At 43.9% G+C, this 26,178-nt stretch overlaps 1 long non-coding RNA gene across 1 annotated transcript in view; it reads left to right on the top strand.

Moving 5' to 3' along the window:
• LOC112545567 (uncharacterized) overlaps positions 1-26,178 on the top strand; it is a 528,724-nt gene that overhangs the window by 353,435 nt on the left and 149,111 nt on the right. Inside the window, exons 10-11 of the long non-coding RNA XR_012901638.1 lie at positions 14,648-14,724; positions 16,900-17,028. This is a non-coding gene — a long non-coding RNA (uncharacterized LOC112545567). The remainder of the gene's footprint in view (positions 1-14,647; positions 14,725-16,899; positions 17,029-26,178) is intronic.

Below are 26,178 nucleotides of genomic sequence, written 5' to 3'. Positions count from 1 at the left end.
TTTTTGCTGAAACAGACCATCATGGCTATCTCTGAAATGGAAATCCCTTTAAATCAGAATACAAAGTTAGATAACAATGATTATTTGTGACAAAAAGATTCAGCTGAATCAGACTATGGTTATAAGCAGGGCTCGACAAACTATAGAATCTACTCGCCCATGACAAGTAGACTTCAGCCGTGCGCCCCGTTTACTGGCGGCGCGTGCATGCGCAATGAGGCTCTTGTGCATGCGCAGTGCGGGGCTGCCGAGCAGCTTTCACCGCCGTTTGTCAAGCCCTGGTTGTAAGAATCTGTCTTCCATAAGACTCCAGATGTTATCTAGTACAATGGTTGGCAGGGGGGCTTGACAGTCTTGCTACGTAAAGTATGTGTGTGGGGGGGAGGGGGGTTTCATGCTTCCGGAAGGGGCAGGGGCAGCCAATTCTCAGTGCTGCCTGGACCACGCCATGTCCATCTCTCCCTGCCCTCCCCCCCGCAGACACAACAGCTGTCAGCACAGCCTGGAGCACACTGTGTAGGGCTCCAGCAGTGATTTAAAGGGCCAAGAGTCCTGAGCCCTTTTGAATCACCAGGCTCTGGGGTAATTGCCTCCCCTCCCCATCAGCAGGGCCCGAGGGTGTCATAATCGTGAGATGGTCCTATACTGCTCCAGAGTTATCTGAGCCAAGATACTTCACTGGGACATCAATTCATGGCAGTATCCAATTCTGTCTTGGTGAAATAAATTCCATAGTCTAATGGTTTTCATTTGCAAACACCTAAAATTTTTCAAATAGAGGTTCAGCTCCCTTTCGAAATCTGGCTATCTACAGTTTTGAATTCTTTTCAGTCTTTTTTCAGTTTAAGTCTTTCATGGACCTCTTAAAAATAGTCCACGGAACCCTGGAGGTCCACAGACCACAGCCTGGAACCCTCTGCTATAGTCAATCCTGTAACCATCAGATCCATCCAGGATCCTAAATATATACCAGTCCTAGAAAGGTAAAAATGAGCTCATTTAATTAAACTTTCTTCTGAGTGGTGTTTAGTATACTTCAAAGGAGGAATGCTGATAACAAATGAACATAAAAAGGTTACATAATTTTCAAAACATTCACAGATAATGTTATGGCATTGAAAGATTCTGTCCTTCACTCCTTCTTCTCTCCTTTTGAAACACTGAGAGTAGCCTTTGATTTGCTCAGCTTTGGTTGGCTCATTGCATATCTTTGCTATTTTTAAATAGTTATTTTGTGTTTCATTTCCTGGAGGCCTTTGTAGTAATGGTATTTCTCACCCCTCCTCCTTCCCTGGCAGCCAGGATGCTAGTTCACCTTGAGGCCAATACATCCAGATGAGACCTGTTCTCAACTTCCCCCTCCATTCTCACAGAAAACTAAGCATTTAACTCCATCTAAATTGTTACATTGTAGTGATAGGTAGTCAGTAGAGTTCACAGATCCTTAGAATCTGACGGAGGCCACGACGTGACTGTTCATACTATGGAGCAGAGACAACTTGATATTTAAATTGTCTCTAAACAAAAATTTGCTGTCAAAAGTCAATATGCAAAATGGGCTCGTCTACACTGGCCCCTTTTCCGGAAGGGGCATGTAAATTTCAGCAGTCGTCGTAGGGAAATCCGCGGGGGATTTAAATATCCCCCGCGGCATTTAAATAAAAATGTCCGCCGCTTTTTTCCGGCTTTTAAAAAAGCCGGAAAAGAGCGTCTAGACTGGCCCCGATCCTCTGGAAAAAGCGCCCTTTTCCGGAGGCTCTTATTCCTACTTCAAAGTACTTTGAAGAGCCTCCGGAAAAGGGCGCTTTTTCCAGAGGATCGGGGCCAGTCTAGACGCTCTTTTCCGGCTTTTTTAAAAGCCGGAAAAAAGCGGCGGACATTTTTATTTAAATGCCGCGGGGGATATTTAAATCCCCCGCGGATTTCCCTACGACGACTGCTGAAATTTACATGCCCCTTCCGGAAAAGGGGCCAGTGTAGACATAGCCAATGGGTCTATTCCCACAACCCAAACAGATGTGATTGTGGTGGAACACAAACCATGGATCATCTGCTGCCTCTTGGAGGAACCATGCATGAGCTCAGCAGGGCTACAGAGTCGGCCATGTTATGCGCCCCATGCTAGAGAATCCTATGATGGGGGTGAAAGGACACAAGTAGAAGATAAACTCCCATGAAGCGCCATCCTTGATGGACATAACTGTGGTATAGAATCTGTGAGGCCATACTAACAGTTTGCTATCATGTAACTCTAACTGCTGCTCTGTGAATTGGCTGACTATGGAGATCTTAGTGCCAAGGGATGTCTTCCCATTGACCACAGCACAATACAGACTGCAATTCCTAACATCTAGGAACTAAAGGGGAGTAAGAAAATCAAGTCTGTTCTTCAGGCTATGCCGTGCATCATAGTATTTGTTTCTGCTATCAGGTCACTAGAGAGGCTGTCTCCATGCTTTTTTCCATACCACCCTCTCCCCATGGGCTATTTTCTCCCTCCCACTTTGCCAAGCCATTATCCTTCCTTCTTTCACAGTCATATTGAAGAGTGTACTGCTTCTGGCATTTCCACAAGAAAATAATCAAATCCTCCTAGACCGAGTCTTCTAGACACTTCAGGATGGTGTTTTCTCCACCCCTGCTGCCTATTAGGGTATGTCTATACTTGCCGTTCAGAGCGCAAAATGTCCATTTTTTTGGGCAAAAACCATAGGACTGTCTGCACTTGCCAATGACTTTTTGCAGTGAAACTCACAAGTTTCACCACAAACAGAAAACTACTGCCATGAGAGGCAATCAAGTTCTTACCAGTGATGCTTTTGCACTGATGTGCAAGTGAAGACACAGCTTTTAGCGTCTGGACAATATCCCAAAGTGTCTAGTGACTACTCTGGTCAGAAGCTCTGCTGCTCTTGTGCCAGGTAAAAAGATGTCTGCCCATCTCACTATAAAGCCCTGGGAACTCTGAAACTCCCATTCCTGTTTTCTTGGCAAGTGCTCACTTATCTGGCCAGGTGACAATGCTTGAACCATCCCCTGCTTGAAGCAATGTTGAGCTACTGGAGCCGAGCAGTGTTTGGGACAAGGGGATTGTGCAGGGACCCAGGATGCCTCACAATTACTCCCTCCCAACTTATCCTCAAAATAGAAGTGTTACGCTGTATTCAGGGCACTGCTTTCGTCAGTGATGGAAGTACTGCAAATGTGAACCTGCATCGTTCTGATGCCAATGGAAGTAAGAACACGAACCAGCAGTGAAACTGGCAGCACAAAAACTCTGCAAGAGTAGGCATAGTCTTAGATCACAAATGTTTTGTGGCAGGGTTTGTCCTAGTTTTGTGTCTTGAGTATAATCTGGCTCAGCATCATCACGTCACACACTTCAGCTGGGCTTTATGTAGTTTTCAAATGATAAAACCCTTAAATATCTCAAATAAGTGAAACCCCACAAAGGTTTGACCTTGATACCCTGAATATATAACCCAGATGCTTTATCTCCACGGTGCTGTAAACATTACAGCTAATTGCATTTGTGACAATCTAAGGCTATTGGTTTTGTCCCCTGGAGAGTCTGCATTGCTCTCCATGGTGGCAAACAAGCCTTTTGGGAATTGCAAGTTAAAATAATGGAGCTCAAAATGTGTTCTCTAGTGCAGGAATACAGATTTTCATGCAAATCAGATTTCATTTTCTTCCTGTTCTTTTTTTCTTTGATAAAACAAGACTTTCCCTACACTTTAGCCAGACATTTCTCTCTAATTAGAGCACCTGCTAAAATAATCTTTTTGTATGTGATGTTACAGTAATCAGTTGTGCACGAAAACATAAAGCCAGTACTCCATGCCACAGCACTACAGCAAGGAGAGGTGTGTGCAGAATGGGAGAATTGTCTAATAGTTAGGGCACACTCTAGGCTAGGGCATTTGGTCTGCCATAGGCTTCCTGTGTAATCTGGGGCCCATCACTTAATCTCTCTGCACCTCATATTCCTATGTATAAATGGGGATGGCAATGTTTTTACTTCAAAGGGGTGTTGTGACGATAAAATATCTTTTAAAGAGTGTAAAGTGGTTAAATACAACGATAAGAGGGAAAGGGAGACTGCCATGCGGGTCTCTAAGATTGACAGGTATGCACTAGGCAGATGGGCTGCATACTGACTCCTCAGCATAGTTCCACACAGAAACACTGTGGAACTGGGGAGGGTTGAAATTCACGCACACGGAATTAAGTTCCAAGGGTCAAGGCACTACTGCCTTTTGCCTGTAGAGTTCAGGTCCTGTGCACTACTGAGAAAAATGGCAGTGTTCATTTTCTCACAAGGATTTAAGTCATACTTGACTGTCACTTTGGTATTGTATTCAAATCAGTTATTTGAAGCACTGAGGTTATGCTTTAAACTGAGCGATCCAGTAATGCTGGTGTTTTACAATCCTGTATTTTGGAACAACACTCTGTACAACTCCATCTAAACAGATGAAGCTGTTTTGAAGTTCAACAATGAGAGTGAAGAATGATCTAAAACAATGTTTCTCACCCTTTTTTTTTTTAGATCATTTTTCACTCTCATACCATTGCAGTACATTTGTTTAAACAACTTAATTGTAGTCAGGCGGGCAATGAAATTTTTGGGTGTAAAAAAAACAAAAATAATAAAGTGCTGTAAAATTTAAAACAAAAATTCAGTTTTCTTCAAATTTCAGTTGTATTGACATACTCCCTCCCAGATATCTCTTGAGTACCCCTAAGGGTACTCGTACCACTGGTTGAGAAACACTGATCTAAAATAGTAAGCTGATAGTGTGACAGCTTTGAGGTAAGGGATGATCCAGTGACTAAAGTGCAGGATTGAGAACCAAAGGCAAAGTGCTCCTGGGTGCAGTAATTCTACTTACACAGAACTGTAGTAGAAGTTCACCAAGTTTTCCTTTTCCTTCACATTTGTACCTAAGAAAGTTGAGTTTTATAGGAGAATTGACTGACAAATCCTGCACTTTCATAGTGCAAATCATACCATAAATATTGAACACACACAAAGGTTTGTGCTTTGTACCTCCAATCTGCTAAGGTAAAGGCCTAGCACTCTGGGAGCTCACCCGCTAATGGATCAAGCTTTTACAGACAGAAGGGATATGCTGTGGTCAGAGTAGTAAATCTGTCATGACAGACGTTAGTTCTATATTTATGAATGACCTGATTGGCATGCATGAAGCTCATTCTGCCGACAATAATGGAAACATGGTGTGAGGCAGAGAGAGGGAAATATAGCCGAGGTTAAAGTGAAAAGTATATTTTGATAAATGTTATGTCAGTATAAAATATTTTCCCCACCTGAATTTCCTGACTTAAAAAAAAAAAATCCTGTGTTTGAATAGGTATGACATGCATTCAGTTTCCTCTTGTTCTCTCTCTCTCACCTCCCTAGTGAGTGCCAGACATCTGTCAAAACTATGGTAATGGTTTTCTCCTGATCTGAAAGAACATTGGGATAGTTGTCAGACTTCCCCCAGCTGCAACTTTCCTGTAGTTGTACAATACCTGTCCTTAAACAGTCTCAAAGGGGTAGCCATGTTAGTCTGTAACAACCCCTCTTCTCCTAAAAAACAATGAATGGTCCTGTAGCACCTTAGGCTGTGTCCAGACTCAGGGTTTTTTTCGGGAAAAGTAGCCTTTTCCCGAAAAAACTTCCCCTGCGTCCAGACTCAAGCCGCGTTCTTTCAAAATTATTTTGAAAGAATGCGGCTTTTCTTTCGATGGCGGTAAACCTCATTTCACGAGGAAGAACGCCTTCTTTCGAAAGTTCCTCTTTCGAAAGAAGGCGTTCTTCAATGTAAATAGGGCTTCTTCAAAAGAGAGCATCCAGACTTGCTGGGTGCTCTCTTTCGAAAAAGCGGATTGCTCTTTCGAAAGATCCGCCTGCAGTCTAGACGCGATCTTTCGAAAGAGGCTCTTTCGAAAGAAGCCTGCAGTCTAGACATAGCCTTAGAGACTAACAAAAAATAGAGGTAGCTTTCATGAGCTTTCGTGGGCACAAGCTACTTCTAGAGCTAGGTTCCATGTTGTAAAAGAATCATGCTATCTTCGGTTACATCGATAGCATGAACTAAGAGTGTGATTTCTTTGCTTGCATACACGTGCTTGTGCTAGCTCTCATTGAGCTAGTGTGAGTATAAGCAGCAGCGGGTTACTGCAGTAGCAGCAGGGGAGGCACAGCTTAGCTGTGCTCAGTATGTAGCCACGCTTGTTTCAGATGCCTTTGTGTATGTAGTGTGGCTAAGGGTGGATGAGGAGTCTATGCAAAGAGAAATAATAGTTTGGAAGGGAGGATGCTCAAAACTTAAGACTCACTAGCAGCATAGCTAAGTAATGCCATCAATGGAGGATCCCTGCTGCAGTCCTCACTGAGGTACTAACACAAAATACATAATAATTGGTCAGACTCTGGAATGGTCTCCTATGGGAAGTAGTGTAAAGCTCAATCACTGAAATACTCTACAACTGGACTGGACAAAACTCTGGAAAATATGATGTAGATGAACTAGTAGTTCTTTTCCAGCTTTAGTTCCCATGATATTCAGCCAGAATGGATAAGCATATTAGCTGGATGTTTTTGCTGAAATGATCAGCAGTGAAATAACTAAAAATCTGGGCAACTGAATTGTAACTATGCTTCAGAATTTATGCCTCAGTGAAATCAAGTGAGGGCAGTTCAGAGGGCTAGAGCTATTGTTTCTCATTTTAATTCTGACCCAGGAAAGCAGCCTGGCAGGTACATTATATTTGAAAGATGAAACTCTTCTAAGTTTACATCCTCAGAAAGACAATGGAAACTTTTTTTCTGGCCATTAAGCTCCAATGTTCACTGTCAAAATTCACAGTTAAATATGAATGAAAATGGTCATTTCAAGAACCATCTGCTAACAAGATAAGGACTTGCTCCTGCAACTAATTAATTACTTTGTTAATTTTTTGTGTGGAGCAGTTTCTGTCCAGGAGCCCTCATTGTGGACAGGACACCATTGTGCTGGGTGATGTGCAAACCCAAGACAAAAAAGATGGTTTCTTCCCCAAGGATTTACATTCTAAGTAATCAACTTAAATCTACCTGAAAACTGCTACTGCTCTATGCCCATTAGCTAATGTTGTGAATATTTTCCCCTGTGCATTTCATTTTGTGGTAGGTATTGAACACCTGCTTGTATGCAGAGCCTTGTATTACTGACAATTATATCATAGTGGGTAGAACAGGTCAAATTAAAGGTGAATTTGTTAAGAGTTTTGGTATTTTTATTGAACAACTAATTTGCTAACACATTTTTCATCATTCAGTTATCTCCATAGATCAATGAGTAGAAGAGAGCACATAATTGGCTTGATAAATTTTTCTGGCCAAGTACTGAATCCGTATTTGTGCATCGCTTTTTCCCCTTACATAGCAAATTTACGAATAGTACTTCCTAATATACTGATATTGTTCCATAAAGAAATTATATAGATAAAAAGTTATCCAATTCATGTATCTTTTACACATTCTCACATGTTAGTGATTTGAGTATGTGGCTGTACTTTTCATTCTCAAAGTATGTTACAAACATTAACTGAAGATTTATAACTGTGAGGAAAGTGAGCAGTGTTGCCCCTTCTCCGACACCAGTGTTGTCTCTCTGCCTAGTGATAGCAGAATTCTTGGGCATTGCTGGATGATTTCTGTTGAAGGAGAAATCAGTGACATGGGCTTTGACGTGTTTCAAGTATAACCTGCTCTCTTTATGTATATGCACCATTCCTGAAACATGATGGTCAAATAGCATATTTTTTTAGACAATCCCTTATTTAGGAAATCTCTGTCCAGTACCCTGTTCCCAGGGAGATATTCTGTCTCAAGAAACTACTCTAATCAGAGACCTAGGCATAGAGCAAATTCTTCTACTGTTCACTCATCTACCCCACCACCTAAAACCTGTCCAAATCCAAACATCTCCCCCTTAATAAGACTGACAGCCTATTGATTGTGAACTCCTGGAGGCTGAAGACTTTAATCTGTTCATTGCTATCAGTGGGCATCATGCCAGGAATCTTGACTCTCTTGTGCTACTAAATTAACGTACCAAATGTGAGCGAGTGAAAGAGCATGCCAACATTGTGTTGTGAGTACCTAACAAAAGATACTATGAGATGCCCATTGGCCCACAGACTAGCAAATATGAGAGCAAACTGGAGGACAATTCTATTTTGTGGCATCTTTCGAGGTTTCAAAATTGTTGTTTTCCCCCACACTAGAAGGAAGACAAAACCTTTCTTTCAGTTGTTTCCCCCAAAACAGAATCATATCATAGTGACTGTTTTGGGATAAAATTGGTGTGTGTCGGCAGGTGGTTAGGGTATTGAACTGGGGTGGGGGACACCCAAGTTTAAGTGTCTGCTCTGCCTGATTCAGAGTAGAGTGTTCCTATTCTTTTTGATCCTAGCAGGGTAGACCAGGCAGCATGCACATACACCTCATCACCTGCTGGCACTCAGCATCATAATCTGATTGCTTTTCAGTACTGGGTAATGAACTCACTCTCATGTTGCCAAGAAATCCCGTCATAGGCCAGATATATCCACATAAACTTTGCACATATTCCCATGTCAGACCCTCCATCTTATTATTTCCTGGCACTCCTTTTTGTTTTCACAGGTGTTTATGTGCATCTGGGGGTATTGTTCTATTAGAGGACAATTAATATAACAACATTCCTTTTTCATGAACTTTCCGTTTATGCCTTACAATGGAAAGTTCGGCTATTTTAGCAGGAGAAACTGGCTACATTTTGAATGTAAAGTGACCTGTGTCCCCAGACGTGCTGATGAAAATTTTAAATACACAAAAAAGTCTCCGACTCATATAATTGGTTACCTTGATTATAGCAGGACAAATATATCAAGTGTGTGTGCATGTTGGAGCTGATCATAAAATGGTAAATATTTTACATGAACATAGAAAGTAACAAAATGCTTTCATTTTGTCCTAGAACTTGCTTTTTTAATTAAAAAAGCCAATTATTTTCATTTCTTGGTTTTCATTCAAAAAGGCCATTTTTCTTTGCAAAATATTTTAGAACCTATAATTTTTACTTGAGCTATATGTGTGTGTTTTGATAGATTTTAAAAGTGTATGTTTATCTGTGTTTGGACATCTAAAATGGCATTTAGAGACTAGACAAATGACTTAAGGCCACTTTAATGTACAGAAGATAGATGGATGATAATCTTAGGAATTTGTTTTCTTGTGCTTTAATTCCGGAACCTAGCTGCATACTTGGTGCTAAATTGAGCACCCATGTGACTATCTTGCCTTTTAGCTATCTGATAATTTTTTTCTTCTCATCCTTGCACCCATGGGACTTTCAAAGAACTCCTATGCAGGCCACATATTATACAATTAATTGCAACCTTCACTCTGATATCACTGGGAAGCCTCTTTTTAACATAAGTAGTACTTTTACAAATCTCCTTTATTATTGGATAAAAAATAAAGCTTTAATCAGAAACAGTGTCCAAGGCAGACAGACATTGTTATACCTTTTGATGTTTGCAATGTTGTAGCCATGTTGGCCCCAGACCTGAAGAAGACTTCGGCATAGCTCAAAAGCTGGTCCAGAAAAGGATATTATCTCACCCATTTTTGTGTGTCTGTAATATCTTTGACACTGTCAACCTGTGTTTCAAATCTGTGACCCATTTGGGCTCACTAGTAAGTGTAGCTTTTGCTGACTGCAATGGTTAGAGTAACTTGGGTTGCAGAAATAGCTTCAGGAAGTGTGGGTGTATTTTTTTTAAACATCAGTCATATTGTTCCTGCTAATTACACTGGCCATATTAATGGCACAGACTGTTCATTTTCAGGCTCTGTTGGAAAGATTACCCAGAGAGGCGTTATTCCTCTCAGTGTAGTGTCAGATGTCACCCTGTGGGATATTAAAACCAAGTTGAGATGGTGTTGAAAAATATTTTCTTTTACTGCACAGTAACGTGTGGAGCACTAGACAGCATTAAATAGAAATCCCATTGCTGAAGAAATGTTAATGCAAAAGCTGCCAAATGGGAGAGATTTTCCATAATTCGCTGTTAAATATAAGACTTCGGGTTCACAGTACGTGCTGTCCTCTAATGAACAACTCTAATGAGAGCAGACAAATCAGTGTTTCAGAACTATACTAAAGACAAACTTTGAAAGGAATTTTTTTTGGTTTAATTTAGTTTTAAAATACAAACACTAATTGGCTTTAAATAAAACAAGAGAGAATCTGGTAGATATATGATATTTTTGAGCAACAAACCCAGATCTCAAGCAGTCAGAGAAACAGGCTCCCCTTTTATAAGGTAATTATGATTTAGTATTTACTGTCTCCCTGTTGAGTCTGTGTATTGCCTTTAAAGTAGCTCTGGGATGAATGTCAAAAATGGGATTTACAGTCGAACCTTTTCAATATGTAAACTGCACAGTATGTATTATTTTTCTAAGTAATATTTCTTCCACATTTTGATGATGTTGGGTATTTTTTTCTGAAACAGCGCCTATATATTATTGCCTGTGAAAATGTTCCTGCATCTTTAGAAAATGATTATTTTGGAAGTACTTTTGAGGGGTTAGGTAGCCATAAATACTTCACCAAACCTCAAGGACTTCTGTCTTTCAACGCTCACTTCTTCCCATCATTTAGAAATCAGTTTCAGTTGACTAAACTTGATCTACATAGAAGATGTTCAGGAATAGCTCTCATTTACTTCAGTGGAAACTTACTTGTTACCAAAATGCCGAATGATAGTAGCTTATATTACATGTATGCGCTCTTATTATCCCTATATAGCTTAAGAGAAAGGGTGGCTCATACTGCTGGTGAACTCTAAAGAGCTTGTTCTTTGTTTCAGAGAAATGTTACCCTCAGTGTAAGGCAGGGGTGGGCAAAAGCCTCTCAGGGTGCCGGATCTGGCCCATGAGGCGGTTCCAGGCCCTGCCCCCCAAAGGGCATGTGCAACGTGTGGCACATGTGCCGTGGGAGAAGGAGCTCATCCCCGCCACTCCTCCCCTCACGCAGCCGCCTGGAGGCTGGTGGTGCCGCTACTGTGGCCATGTGGTCCGGGGCCAGCCCCAGGCCGCGTGGCTATAGCAGAGGTGCCTCCAGTGCCGGCCCTGGGTCACAGCCCCTCCAGTCTCTGGGGTGGCGCCTCCGGGGCCAGCTCCAGGTTGCATAGCCATATCAGTGGTGCCTCCGCAGCCACGTGGTCTGGGGCCAGTCCTGGAGGCTGGCCCCAGGCTGTGTGGCCATGGCAGTGCTGCTTCTGGGCCCTGCCCTGGCTCGTGGCACCTCAGGTCTCTAGGGCAGCCTGGGGCTGTGTGGCCGTGGTGCCTCCGGGGCCAGCCCCAGGCTGTGTGGCCATGGCAGCGGCACCTCCAGGGCCAGCCCCAGGCCTCAGTGCCTCCAGCCTCTGGGGCAGCCTGGGGCTGTTGGGACCGACACCAGGCCACGTGGCTGTGGCAGCAGCGCCTCCGTCCTCCAGGGCAGCCTGTGGCCATGGTAGTGGCAGCTCTAGGGCCAGCCCCAGACCACATGGCTGTAGCAGCATCATCTCTGGACTGAGGGGCTGACCTGGGACCACGTGGCTGTGGCAGTGGCATATCTGGCTTCTGAGGACAGGACAGGGCCGCATGGTCATGGCAGCGACATCTCCAGCATCTAGGACTGGCCCGGGGATATGTGGTCACAGCAGCAGGTGTCTCCCGGCCTCCAGGGCCGCCTGGGGCCGCATGGCCATGGCAGTGGCACCTCTGGTCCTAGGTTGTGTGGCTGTAGCTGTGGCGCCTCCGGGGCTGACCCACAGCTGCGTGACTGCGGCAGTGGTGCCTCTGGGGTTGCCTGGCCTGCAGTGCCTCTGAACATTGGGGCCATCCCTGGACTGCATGGCTCCTATAACAGCAGGGCCTCCCTCTGGGGCAGCTGGGACAGCATGTCTGCAGCTGTTGCTGGAAGGGGGCACAAAGCCAATTAAGGTTCCCTCTCATGGCACCCCCCCCCCAATCCCCTCACTTCCCTTCCTCCCAAGATCTGGCATTCCCAGTTTGCTCTGACACCCTCACTACTTCTTGCACGCTCTCTCCTGGCCACAAACGACACCCTCCCTTGTTCCTGCTCCCTCCACCTGTCCAGACACCCTACTCCCAGCCTGCTTCTGCACCCCAGCTCCCTCCCAGATCCTGCACCCCATCCCTATCTTACTTGCTGGCAGCCCTGTCTCATGCACTGTACCCCTCATTTTTGTCCCTACTCCAGAACCTAAGGAAATCCACTAACGCATGAACCCCAGAAAAGTAAATCTGATCTATAGGAAGCCTTAAACCTCAGTCCCCCCCCCCCCTTTTTCACTCCTCACTTTGTGAGGCTGAGGCACCAGAGGGGTGAGGTGTCTCAATTGAGGCAACATCAGTGAGCATTGGGGAGGTTTGGAGGAGTTTTTTTGCTTCTCACTTATGTGGTACCCAACTGATTTTTTTGTGGATGAGTGACCCCTGGCCCCACACCTGCCATAAATAAAGAAAACACTGAAACCTTTTGTGTTGGACATAATATTTTACTTTATTTAAATGAAGTTTGATAAACTAACATGAGAAAGTTAAAACGCTTCATCTGTTTCATAACTAAACCATTCTGACTCGCTGAGGCTGGTTCAGAAACTAAGGTCACTGTACCCAGCAGGGTCGTTCTCAATCCCACCTCTTCCACCTGAGGCCCCATCCCTTCCACCCAAGACCACACCCCTTCTAGGTGGCTCGCAGCCACTTCCAAAATTTGTGAAATGGCCCCCCTTCCAAAATTGTTGCCCACCCCTGGTGTAAGGGGTCATCGCACCTCCTGCTGGTTTATCCAGGAATTAGCTCTTCCAGCCTTGTTGGCTGGGGTCTGATCCTCATTTACCTGTCTTCTGTTAATGTCTATACCACTCGTTAGGCCCTGTGTCCCTTCCATACCCCGGCACTCTTCCCTCAGGGAACTGCCCTTCAGCAGTTCCTCCACATTCTGGAGTTCTCTCCTCCCAGGGAACTCCAATTTCCTATATTACCTTGTCTCAGTGACCTATTGCCAGTCATCATCTAGCTCCTGCCTCAGAGGCAAACTGCAGTCTGAAATGGCCATTCTTCATTGGCAATGGGGTGTAAACCTGTTGTGCCTTCTCTTGCTCTGGCTGCCTTCCTGCAGCCCTAGTACCCCTCAGGCCTTGTAAGCAAGGCCTCAACCTTGGATTTTGCCCAGTTAGAGCTCCACAGAACTGCCTGCTCTTCCTCAGCACTGCCCTGCCTCAAGTAGCCTCTCTAGCTTCACAGGCAGCCAAGTCCTTCTGGCTCCACAGCTGGAGCAAGTGTGTGTGTATTCCCCCCAGGCCCACTGATGGGGGTGGGGCAATCACCAGGGCCTGGTGATTCTAAAGGGCTGAGGGCTCACAGTCATCATTGCTGCTATTGCAACAGCAGCATCAGACCTTTCAGAATAGCCACTGGCGCACCTGGTGCACCAGAGCCCCACACCATGATCTTGGGCTGGTGGGAGTGGGTTGTCTGGGGAGCACTAGAGGCTGGATGCCTAGCCCTGCCCCTTCTGCTCAAGGCCCCACCCCTTCTGGGAGTGTGGAGGCGCCCCACACACACGTTACCCAGGTGCCAGGCAATACTGTCAACTCCCCTGGTTCTTCCTCCTAGAAGCCCTTCTTATAGGGCTAGCCAGGCTCTGATTGGCTGTCTCTAGCCCTTTTCTGATTTGCCCACAGTCCCAACCCTCTTCCTGGGTTTTTAATCCTTATTTCCCCTGAGTGAGGTGAGCACTCTGCTACACTCAGATTAACAGGAGTCAGAACTGTCTTTTCACTTTTGCCATAGATTCCTTTCTTTGTACTCAGTCTTTGTTTCACCCTCCTCCTTTTGATTTTTTGTTTGTTTGTTGTGTTCCATCATAACTGCAATTAGAGTGCCACACCAGGTGTCCATTGCAATAGCATCTCCAGGTCTTCCGGGGGACTAGAGCAAAAAACTGGCTCGCAGAGCTTGACAGATCTAGACCGAATGGAATGTATTTTATGCAAAGCCATTTACTGTATGCAAAGCTGCCTGAAGGGGTTGCAATTAAGCTGTTGCTTCAGCACCTCAGAGTGGTGAAAGAGCCGTGAAGGACGTGATTACATCTCTTACGTGCTCTCCTGTTGCTGAGAAAATTAAGGTCAGGGGACTCCACCTTTTTCTATTCTTTCCATGGCCAGATATTTTAACTAACTGCTGGTAAAATCATCAGGAAGACAAAACAGATTATCGTTTTCATATTGTTAAGCCTCCAACCTATGTCGTAATCTTACAGGGGACTCTGTTTCCCCTTCAACCCACATGTACCATTGGGATTTAATACCCTGAATAAAACACATACAAATTGAATGTGGCTAACAGATTAACATTTATTGACAAAGCAAAAGATAAATTTACAACACCCTATACCAGTGAACAAGAGGGGAGAAATACTTTGGCTACTAAGTAATTTGGGGGCCAGAAGCCCAGGCCCTCAGATAGTAAGCTAGGTAAAAATTAAGTGTGATGGATTCTCACCATACCATCTCCCATTGGCAGGTATGAAGCACCTCTTTGGCAAGGCCAAACACAGACAGGCAGGTAAAGGGCTGGATCCTGGATTGATAACTTCTCAGGTAAATTGTTTTTCTTTTTCTCTTCCTTCCTTTGTAATCTTGACTGCAAGTCTGAGCAGGGATGGATAGCCAAGGGGCTGCTATCCCATGCATGTGAGTAAGATACACCTCCCATTAATGTGCAGCTGAGATGCACAACTTTAAGCACATAAGAACATAAGAACGGCCATACTGGGTCAGACCAAAGGTCCATCTAGCCCAGTATCCTGTCTACCGACAGTGGCCAGCACCAGGTGCCCCAGAGAGGGTGGACCGAAGACAATGATCAAGCGATTTGTCTCCTGCCATCCCTCTCCAGCCTCTGACAAACAGAGGCCAAGGACACCATTTTATCCCCTGGCTAATAGCCTTTTATGGACCTAACCTCCATGAAATTATCTAGCTTCTCTTTAAACTCTATTATAGTCCTAGCCTTCACAGCCTCCACAGCCTCCACAAGATTGTCAGGGAGCAGCTACCCCTGTGTGGGCAGGGATGGACAGGCTTCACTGTTGCTTCTAGATCAGACAGCCCTGAGTGACTGGGGAGGAGGCCTTAAATAGTCTTGTTTGCTGGTTAGTCTATTATGTGACTAACTTGTTCCTGCCACTGCATGAAAAAGGCGCCAAAACGTGAATAAAGAAGAAGAGCTGATATGGATTCAAACAGCTACCTGAGGCAATCCAAAATGGCAGCATGGCCTGTCTGGGGAATGAACAACTGAAAAACTTCCCCTGCAATGTAGGTGGATTTAAAGATTATAGGCTTCCCAGACAGGAGTATTCGGTATCACTGCTGCAAGGATGTGCAGGATAGTAGGGGAGGGACATCTGTTTCTTTGAAAAACTTTTCTGGGGTTTTGTGAAGTGTCAGACCCTATCTTGCCAAGCCCCTCATGAAGCTAAATGTGGTAGACAGTGTCCATGCAGGTAAACTGAGAGGGGTAGTTTCTCTCTCATTCCCTGACTTTTCTGGTGAATATCAGGTCAAAAATTTTGCTATATGCAATATGGAGGAGAGGGGTTTGACTTTGCCCTTGAATATAAATACCATCCAAATATGAATATTAGCTTCTTCTCCAGTCCATGGCAATCGTGGATGTTGTATATGAGACTGAGAGATGTAGCAGTGGGACATATGGGAAAAGGAGATAAGTGGAGAAAAAAAGATAGTCAAAACTAAGATTGTTGGGATGGGGTAGAACGAGGAGGGGTTTGAAGTCCCCTACTCCAGAAATAAAGAAGGAAAGGTTAGAAATAACATTGAAACAGAAAATTATATTGAAAAGACACTGGATTCTTTCTTGGGATTCTATAGAAGAATAAAATGGTCAGGACTAAAAGGTGGTATATAATGGAGTCCCAAGATAGTTGTGTGATGAAAAGGTCTGAGAGGGACTTGAATCAGAGGCAAAGAGTAGGTCATTCCTTATCCAGTAGGGCAATCTCGATACAACATCTTAAATGTGATACTTGACCAGTTATATGCTGACTAAACCAAAAGCAGGTAATCTTTAAACTCATATGCATAAAATAAGAGTTTAAATTGGAAGATGGCATATTTCATTATAATCAAGGCACATGACCTGGTGTGGAACCATCAATGCACAGAGGTCAGTGCCACCAAAAAGATCGGTACAGCCCTTTGTAATCAGTATCTCATGTTGCTCTCTAGTAAATATGCTTTTGCAATATGATATAAATATGCTCTATTCAAAGGTTGCTTGGAATCTTCTGCTAGGCAAAATGCCAACAATGACAAGTGTGCTGATTTCACTGTGTTACTTTTAAAGACCTTTCATAATGAAACTCCCAATACTATTTTTTTAAATGATTCTTGTAGACTATTTTTTAGATCCCTTTAGACTCTTGATTTTTTTTCTCCAGTCTGGAATAATTGGCTTTGTAACCTTCCTAAGTCTGGGTCTTTCCCTCTCTCTCTCTCTCATATGCCAACAACTGGGATACATAGATAATTTATAAAAACAGAGTAGACACTTTTTAATAATTAAGTAATAGATAATGGGAGGGTGGTTTTCTTTCCACTGATGTACAATGGCTTTGAAGTAGAACAGAACCCTGAAAGGGATAGATGCCCATGTATTGTATTTAGGAAAAAATAATTGAAGAAAGCTGCTAATCTCATAGCATATAATTAACTACATTAAGACACTGAATGGTTCTCTTTATTTTACAGTGAATATACTTCATTGCAGTCACATGTATGCAGCAGTTCTATGGCAAAGAGCCAGCTGATCGCCCCAGACTAAATCACATAGCATCAACATTGCCTCTTCTCTCCAAATTACAGGGCAAACAATAACAGGTAAAATTAGCTAAGGCACTAATTATACAGCACAAGTGTGTAAAGGATGTAGAATGATAAATGGCAAATGCAGAATATGTTCTACCATATCATGTAGTCTTTCTGGTTGCAGAGCTGAAAAACAAAGGGAGAATGGTATCTTGTTTGTTTACCATAGTCTACATCACAAATTAGAAATTCTTTCTAATTAAGATATTGTTAAATTTCCTTTTAACAAATTTTAACAATGTCAGTTAGAAGGTTAGAGTGATTATTGTTCATCTAACAAACAATTAGGGTGATTTGCACTGTGGTTCTCAGAAACCTAAGAGCATCCCAGAGCTTCTTGTCTTTTTACCCCCAGGCTTCTTGAGCTAAGGCAGGGCATCTGGGAATGCTAATGTAGTACGGTAGCCGCTCATTTAGCTTGAGTGTTGCTGGAAAATTATGTCTGCCTTCACAGCATATAACAGTTCAGAACAGCTGCAACTGTACAAGGATGATTGTGTCACAGACCGTGCTTGCTAAGGTCACTTTAGGTTGTATCTGCACTAGAGCTATTTTTAATTTTCCCTTCATTCCACTGCCTGTGGTCTGTCTCCATGAGTGGTAGTAACTATGGGAGTGCTTGTGAAAACAGGGCATTACCATTTTTGCCTTTTGCTTGTGAGTGAAGCAAATCTGGAATCCTCACAAAACGGGCCCACACTTTTCTTTGCAAGGCTAGCACCATGGCTGTAATATTTCCTTGCAAATAAAAGAAAGCGGCTAAACCATAGTAGAAAGTTAATGCCCAGTCTTTGGAGGGGGGTTACTTTATGAATCAGTTTGCTGGTTTCCGACAGCAAGAACTTGATTAAATCTTCACAATGAGAGGCCTGCAGAGATCAAACAAGAACAGGATTAAAGCTATTTTTAAAACAAAGGGGCCCGTTCTACTGCCAGTTAAGCTAATGGCATTTCTGCCATTGTCTGAAGGCAAGTGTAGAATTAGGCTCCAAATTAATTTTGAAAATAAACGTGTTGGATGGATAAACATCTGTGCGGAGGAGAGTAAATTGCCTGAAAACTGGATTGTCATTTACAATGCTCCAATAACTTTGCCTAGACTAGACTTATTTGAGATCTCTTCTACTGTTACAGCAATCACCTAATTGTCGCCACATTCTTTAGACTTGTGCTAAGCAAGGTTAGACAACTAGGTGATGAAAACGTCAGTGTACTTGCTTACTCTATACTCGTAAGGGTGTTATCACCAGTGGAGAAGTAATAGTGGCCATGGCTTGTGGAAGGTTTTCCAGCAAAGTTTAGGGCAGATCCAGCCACTGTGATACTTGTCATTCCAAAAACACTGAACCTTGTGGTCAATGTGTGAAATCAGTTAAACTGTTCAATCTGGGGTTCTTTCTCTACAGTTATTACTCAGTGAATCTAACTTCATGTACAAACTGAGGCCTGGTCTATGCCTAAAACTTAAGTTGGACTGCATCATGCAACTTCACACTTGAGAGAGAGGTACTTACGCTGGGCTGCAGGGGAGGTGAGGAAACAGATGTGCAGCTCAGCTGGCTTGCAGGGGCGGGGGAGGGAGAGGGCACAGGGAATTGATGCGTGGCTCAGCTGGGCTGTGGGGTAGGGGGCGGCAGCAGGGGGACTGAAATGATCTCCTCTGGTCTGGAAAAATCCCTCATTCAGGACCAATCAGGTCCCGAGGGTGCTGAACCAGGGAGATTCAACTCCTCTGCCAAGTCTGCTCTTGCACCCTCCCCCTTGGCCAGACACCTTACCCTCATCCTGCTCCTGCATCCACCATTGTTCCTGCACCCTCCCTCCTGGTCGCACACTGCACCCTTCCTTACTCCTGCTCCCTCCCCCTGGCCCGACACCCTACCTCCCACCCAGCCCTACTCCCAGCCTGCTTCTGCACCCTACCTCCCACCCAGCCCTACTCCCAGCCTGCTTCTGCACCCTACTTCCCACCCAGCCCTCTCAACCTCTCCCCCTTCTGCACCCCATCTCCCTCCCATCCTGTCCCACACACTGAACCCCTCATTTTTGTCCCCACCCCAGAACCTGAGAGGGTCCATAAAATCCACCAGAAAAGCAAATCTGGCCATTAGGAAGACGTTAACCTCAGTCCTCCTTGACCCTTCCGCTTGCCCTGTGGAGTGCCAGATGAGTGAGGTGTTTCCGTTGGGGGCCACGTCAGTGAGGGTCAGAGGTTTGGGGAGGAGTTTTTTTGTTTCTTACTTGTGTGGTCCCCAACTGATTTTTCTGTGGATCAGTGGCCCCTGATCCAAAAAAGGTTGCCCACCCCTGCCATAAATAAAGAAAACATTGAAACCTTTTTGTGTTGGACATACATTAATACTTTACTTTACTTAAAGTTTGATAAACTAACAGGAGAAAGTTAAAATGTTTAATCTGTTTAATAATTTAAATTTAACCATTCTCCCTCGCCGCAGCACTAGCAAAATGGCTTGGGCGTAATTGTGTAATTAATAGTGAGTTTTCATTAGCAACTGGTGGTCCGCAGAAAGGTTTACATTGAGCCTGGTGGTCCATGGGTTAAAAAGTTTGAGAACCACTGAAACAGAAGCCCTCCCTCCCCCCAGCTTAGAGACTGCCCTAGGCTCCTCTCTGCTCCACAACAGCCCAGAGAGAGACTGGGTCTGTTACCACGGTGGTAAAATCACTGTGCCTCTCCGGTGTGGATAATGGACAGACTTTTTGTGAGTCTTCTTCAACAAATCAGTTGAGATTAAAACAGCATGATAAAATGCCATGTGAAAACACTTGGCGCAGCCACAGAAAGGCAGGGTGTCATCTCTTTCCAGAGAAGGTTGTCATGACTTATGTGTAAACAAGCCTTTTGTAAGCTCTGTGAAGAGGTGAGATGTTCTTACTTCCAGTTTAAAGGGATTTGTCTTTTTGTCTTTGGACTGCATATTGCCTAGATCTGAATGGAGTTAGCTGTGGAAACGCATTTCTGAGTTATTTTCATACACAAAGTGAAACCTGTGCCAAGGATCCCAAGACCAGTGAGAGAAACTGCTGCTGTCAGAATAAGTTAATTCAAAGACTCTCCAATTTTCTTCAAAGATCGCTTCTATTGGGCACTGGGGCTTTTACTCATTGGTCCCTGATATTTTTGAAGGGTGACTAAATGTTAACTGGATCTTTTTTAATAATGTCAACAGATTGCCCTGAGCTCAATCCTAGCTTAAAGTTTAAATTGGATCAGGCCTTTGTAAGCAGGCTGGGAAGTGGTCTCATTTGGCAATTATTATTAGCTATTATTTACATAATAAAAGCATTGCCATCATGGAATTGAGATATGCATTTTTCAGTAACTTTACTGAACCCCATTGACCTCCATGGGAAATGTACCTTTCAAGCAGTGCTGGTAAGGGTCAGTGACATTGTCTTTTCCATCCTGTAATGGTCATCGTTAATTCAGTATTGTCATTCTGGCTTGTGCAAACTGAGGCCACTGGATAGTTTTGCAGTAACTTCAAAAAATGCAGTTGCAGTCCATCTCATTAGGGATGTAAATTCCCATTCATCAGTTAAGTGGTTAATGTTAGGTCACACTGGGGCTGCCTCTGGCTCCCAGCCCCCTCTGGAGCAGGCCGTGTCCACAGCAAGCTGGACCCCCCACCGAGAGAGGCTGCTCCAGACACTGGTGCAGTCCCCAGGTTCCCACAGAAGTGGGGACTGCTCCAGACGAGACCAACCCCTTTCTGCAGCGTGCCCTTTGCTGAGCTGGAACAGCCCACTGCTCACAGCAGGTGAGGAGCTGCTCCAGCCCCCTCTGATTACCAGTTAATTGGAACTGGTAAGCATCATCCATTAAGAGGACTAAGGAAATTGTCCCATGTAATTGTGGGATAATTCTGGATGACTCCCAAACCCTGAATCAAAGAGCACTGCATCTACACTGCAAAGTAATAGGTCTTGGATCCTGGATCTTATCTTGAATCAAGGTTGGACTCCTCGTGCTACACTATCATGGGACCCTAGGTCTGGGGCCTGAGATAATGTAATTGCAGTATGGTTGCATGGGGGAGGGTCCTATGGGGTCCAAATCCATTCCTATTGGTAGAGGATGGTGAGAGGAGCAATTAGAGGGATCACATGACACTCTTAATGTCCAATCAAGGTCCATTTTGACCCCAGAAGTACTACTCCCAGCAGTGGGGTTTCCTGTGGCAGGTTGATGTGGCATAAGGAGTCTGCGGCATGGTTAATGGGGTAAGTAGGCGTGGCCAATATGTCCTCATTTTTGGTTCAGAAAATATGGTTACCGTAGTCATACCTGTCCCACTGTAATGTCCACAATGTACCTATGCCCGGATTCATTACAGTTTGTTCTCTGATTTTACTTGTGTCTATTGTAAGAAAGTTTATCATTCATCCATGGAAGAAGAAAATCTCTGCTGTAATACAAAATCAGGGACTATTGTTTCACATAGCTAGTTTGTTTATTTTTTTGTTCAAATCAACAAGATCAATGCAAATGTTTTAGTTCCATTGTCCCCTTTAAACTAAAAACATGTGTGCTGCTTTATTTAAAGATGTGTGTGGCAAAACCTAGGTGAAGAATGTATGCACAGGAAACATCACCAAAACGCTAGCTGTGGATTTGAAAAAAATATTACAGCTGTGGCTCTGTCTTAAAGTATGTATTCCATGTTGTCTGAGTTAGTGGACAGCATGTATATGATTAGATTATAACACCGCATCTATTTGCCTGTTTCTGATTAATCCCTCCTCTTACTGATTATTATTGACAAAACTGGAGTGTAAACTAACACTAACCTGCTTAGCTCCTGCTAAGTTCTCATGAATATAAATGTACCCACCCATCCATCAAATTTACATTTATAAAGTGTCCTTCATAGAAGGACCCGAGGATGCAGGAGACAATCAATATGAAGATCAAAGTGTTAGAATTGATTCAATGAAAAATATGACTCAGTTATTTCAGTTTTCTGGTGAAAATTTTACATGGAAGACATGTGCCTGATTTGTCTTTGCACTAGCCACTAATTTCTATTATTTTGTGCAAAGGTCTGCCAATTCACCTCATTCCTGACCTGCAGCTCCCTTTTGATGGCTATAGAGATCTCCTGAAAGCCTCCAGCTGTTCTAAAGTGAATAGCGGTTTGTGTGTGAAGTTTTTGGCCACAAGAAAGTAGGATCAGGCCACTCATCTCTTTCTATGTCCAGCTCATCTGATGAAGTGGATTTTACCCATCAAAGCTCATGATACTATCTATATTTTTGTTCGTCTCTAACGTGCCCCAGGACTACTTGATCTTGTGTGTGTGTGACTGAGGTCAGAATTCAACCCGGATCTTTAGAATAGAAAGATGAATGTATTAACACATTGCTTTCTATTTCTCAACTAATTGGGAAAGATCGATTTTCAAAGCTGGGAGCACAGAGTTGGATTCCTAAAATCATATTTAGATGTGAAAGTAGATACGCAGGTGCTTTGGGGCCCATTTACAAGTCTACTTGCTAAATCAATTTCACCTAACTTTAAGTACCCGTGCACACTTACTGTATTCTTGAGTACATTTCCATCATGGTGCGCAGTAATTATATTATCTTTTATATTATGGACTATTAATGACCGTTGTAGCTGCTTAAATCAAATGTGTTTTGAGCTGTATTGATATATATGAATGCTACATAAACTGAATTCCATGGTATGCCTTTAAAAACGGTCAGTCCAATTTTTGTAGCAATGTCAATTCTGTGACTGTGACTTTCCTGTATTCCACATTTAAGACAAGTGAGATTTCTTTTAGCATAACTGAATTAGACATTCCACCAAATGGGAGCCATTACAAAAGAAATGCTGCTCACCTTGCCCTTAGAGTAGTGACTGCTGCAGTATTGCCAACCCCACAAGTTCAAAAACCAAAAGATGGGCTTGCCAGAAATCATGAGACTGGCTTTCAAATAATGAGATTATGAAAAATAATACATTGAGCATTCTTTTATTTGCTTTCTCAATTTTGATCCTTTAGGGTATGTCTACACTAGCTCGGTAGTTCGAGCTAGGTAGGCAAATGAGGGCAACCGGAGTTGCAAATGAAGCCCGGGATTTAAATATTCCGGGCTTCATTTGCATCTTCCCAGGCACCACCATTTTTAAATCCCCCTTAGTCTGAACTCCGTTCCACGAGGAGTTCCACGAGGAGTAATGGTAGTTCGAATTAGAGATCCTAATTCGAACTACCTACTCCGTGCCGTGTGTAGCCGCAGGCACAGAGTTTGGACTAAGGGGGATTTAAAAATGGCGGTGCCCAGGAAGATGCAAATGAAGCCCGGGATATTTAAATCCCGGGCTTCATTTGCAACTCCGGTTGCCCTCATTTGCCTACCTAGCTCGAACTACCGAGCTAGTGTAGACATACCCTTAGAGTGCACTGGGGTCACATTGTGTTTCTCCCTCAGTCACAAGGGCTAGAAATTCATTTTTTCTTTAAGAACGAAGATAGAAATCACCACACATCCACTTGACTCCAGGAGCTGGGGCTTTAAGGATAACAATAATTATCATGAGTCCTGACAAATCATAAGAGTGAGCAGCATTGCTTCTGCAGTGCTCAGAAGTAATCTATGTGGATTACCTGAAGGAGCTCTCTGGCCACTGTCTCCTATTTAATGCTTAAGGTAGGCTTCTCTCCATATACGTGGCCTGGACTTAGGGAGAAGCAGAGCCAGTGTGTGGCATGCTCACCCCACACCAACAATCTGTTCCTTCATGCACTTGTTCTCTGATTGGGAGCTTGATGGGTCTGGGGAAAGGTGAAAAAGAGAGTCAGAAACAGGTAACAACAGCCATTTGCATTGCTAGCTCCCCCTTTGACTGAATGACTGAACCTAATAAAAAGCGAGGAAATTAATGCTGCTAATGGTAGCTGTGTGTGTCCCCCATTATGACAACACAGATTTGAAAGCAAAAGTGCACTGGCAACTTGGGCTCTACAGTTATTAATAGTTCATAATGCCATGACCCATCTGTGCCTCTTCCCTTCACGTTGCCATAGCTCCGTCTCATGGAGAACAGACTGCCTGGCTCTTCATGGTTTGAAAGCCACAGAGATTCCTTATTGCTTTTTCCCTATCAGAGATGTTCCTGTGTTTTAGCGAGTATAAGTCTAAAATATTTACTTCACTATTTTGGAGGAGTAAGAAAAACTCCAGTTTCCCTCCCTGGAGGGGACCCATCCACTACTTTTTGTCCATGCTTTTCTGCCATGTACAGGCAGTCCCCGAGTTACGCGGATCCGACTTATGTCGGATCCGCAGTTACGAACGGGGCCCTTCCTCTTCCTGGTCTCCAGCAGACCAGGGAGAGGAAGCAAAGCGGCGGAACACGCGGGCAGCGGACAGCCCAGACGCATCTGGGCTGTCAGCTGGCCGCGTGTTCCGCCGCTTTGCTCTGCTCTGCTCTGCTCCCCCTCCCCCTGGTCTACAGACCAGGGGGAGGGGGAGCAGAGCAGAGCAGAGCCGTGGAGCCCGAGGGCAGCAGGATAGCCACGGCGCGTCTGGGCTGTCCCGCTGCCCGCGTGTTCTGCCGCTTTGCTCCCCGTCCCCCTGGTCTGCAGATAACAATAATTTAGGAAGCCCCTCGTTAGCTTAATGGATGATGAGCTTCCTGGCATCAGCCCAAAGGTACAGATAAATATTAAGCATTCCAAAGACAGAAAATTAAAAAACAGCATGCACATGTTCAATCCACAATATTATTATGCAAATTATCACCTAGTGGCTCATCTTATCAAGAAAATTGTCCTGCACCATATAGTTTTCTTCCACCTTTAAAATTCTGGTCATTGTCTGGTTTTCAATTGTAAAGCAATTTGGTAAGCAACAGAAATATTCCTCGGAAACCTGTACTCTAAATGATAGACACCTAGGTCATTTTTCAGTCCAGTTTTCAAACTTGATTGCCTGAAGTAAGGCACCCAGTTCTAAATTTGAATGCTCAAATAGGCAGTTAGGCACTTGAATGCCCATTTTAAGCACGTAAGTGCCAATCTGAGTGCTCAAATGTAAAAATAGGCACCCTCAGCTAGGTGATCAAGTTTTAGAAATTGTGTTCTGTATCATTTTGTGCAATTACATTACAGTTCTGTCCAATCCCTTGCCAGAATTAGGGGTGTTAAAATATCATTTTCCCTGTGAAGCATCTGCTACTTCAGAGAACCCAATCAATGCATGGAATGTATTACTTAGACAAGCACTGGGGAGCATCTACTACTAAATTTCTACACTGCCCTGTCCCTCATTCTATGGCTGGCTTCCCCCAACTATTTGGAGAGGATCCATTTGCTGATTAGAGAGCCCTGCCAGCAGACTGTCCTCAGAAAGCGTCAGGGATACTGATGGCCAAATAAAAGTGAATGAGTAGGTGTCTAGCTATGAAATCTCAGGGTTTGTCTTCCCTGCAGAAATAACTCAACTTATAGCTGTGGTGTTGCCCCAATTCAAAGTCCCATCTTCACATAAAACCCTACCACTTGAATGTGGTGTGCTTGTAAATCAAGTTGGCTGTCCCATCGGGGCTATAGCCTTTAGGCTACAACCCACGTGAGCACAATTTTTCAGCGGCTAACACAGCCACTTTGTAGTGTGAACATAGGTTTACATCACTCAGGTGCCAAATGTCCCCCAAGTCCTTCCCACAATTCCTCCTGCGTGCACAGAAAGGACAGCTACATTCTTCCAGAATTTACTGGGAAAGAATAGGGGTGTTTCATCTGATTGCAGCACAAATAGCCATGGGTTGTAGCCCCAAGAATCTTAGGTCACTCCTGAGTGAGTGCACGGTGGCACCTGTGTAAACAGAGTAGCATAAGTGTTATTTGATAATCTGGCCCCTCTCGCTTGAGCTGTGCTAACCTGAGAGGAGCAATTTGAGTGTAAAAGGGCACTTAGATCCTCTGTAATACTTCAGTGAAGACACTAACTATGGCAACAGGAGGCCCTAAATCCTCTCTGGTTGGTGGTACTTCAGTACCTGGGTTGACAGGAGAAACCTTCCCGTTCAACATAGCACTATGCATCTATATGTGGTTAGGTTTAGTATAACTACATTGCTTCGAGGCGTGGTTAGGATATTACACCCCTGAATGACCTTGTTATGCC

Source organism: Pelodiscus sinensis, chromosome 2 (assembly GCF_049634645.1).
Source record: "Pelodiscus sinensis isolate JC-2024 chromosome 2, ASM4963464v1, whole genome shotgun sequence".
Lineage (NCBI taxonomy): Eukaryota > Metazoa > Chordata > Testudines > Trionychidae > Pelodiscus > Pelodiscus sinensis.
This window is presented reverse-complemented; position numbering and strand designations above follow the sequence as displayed.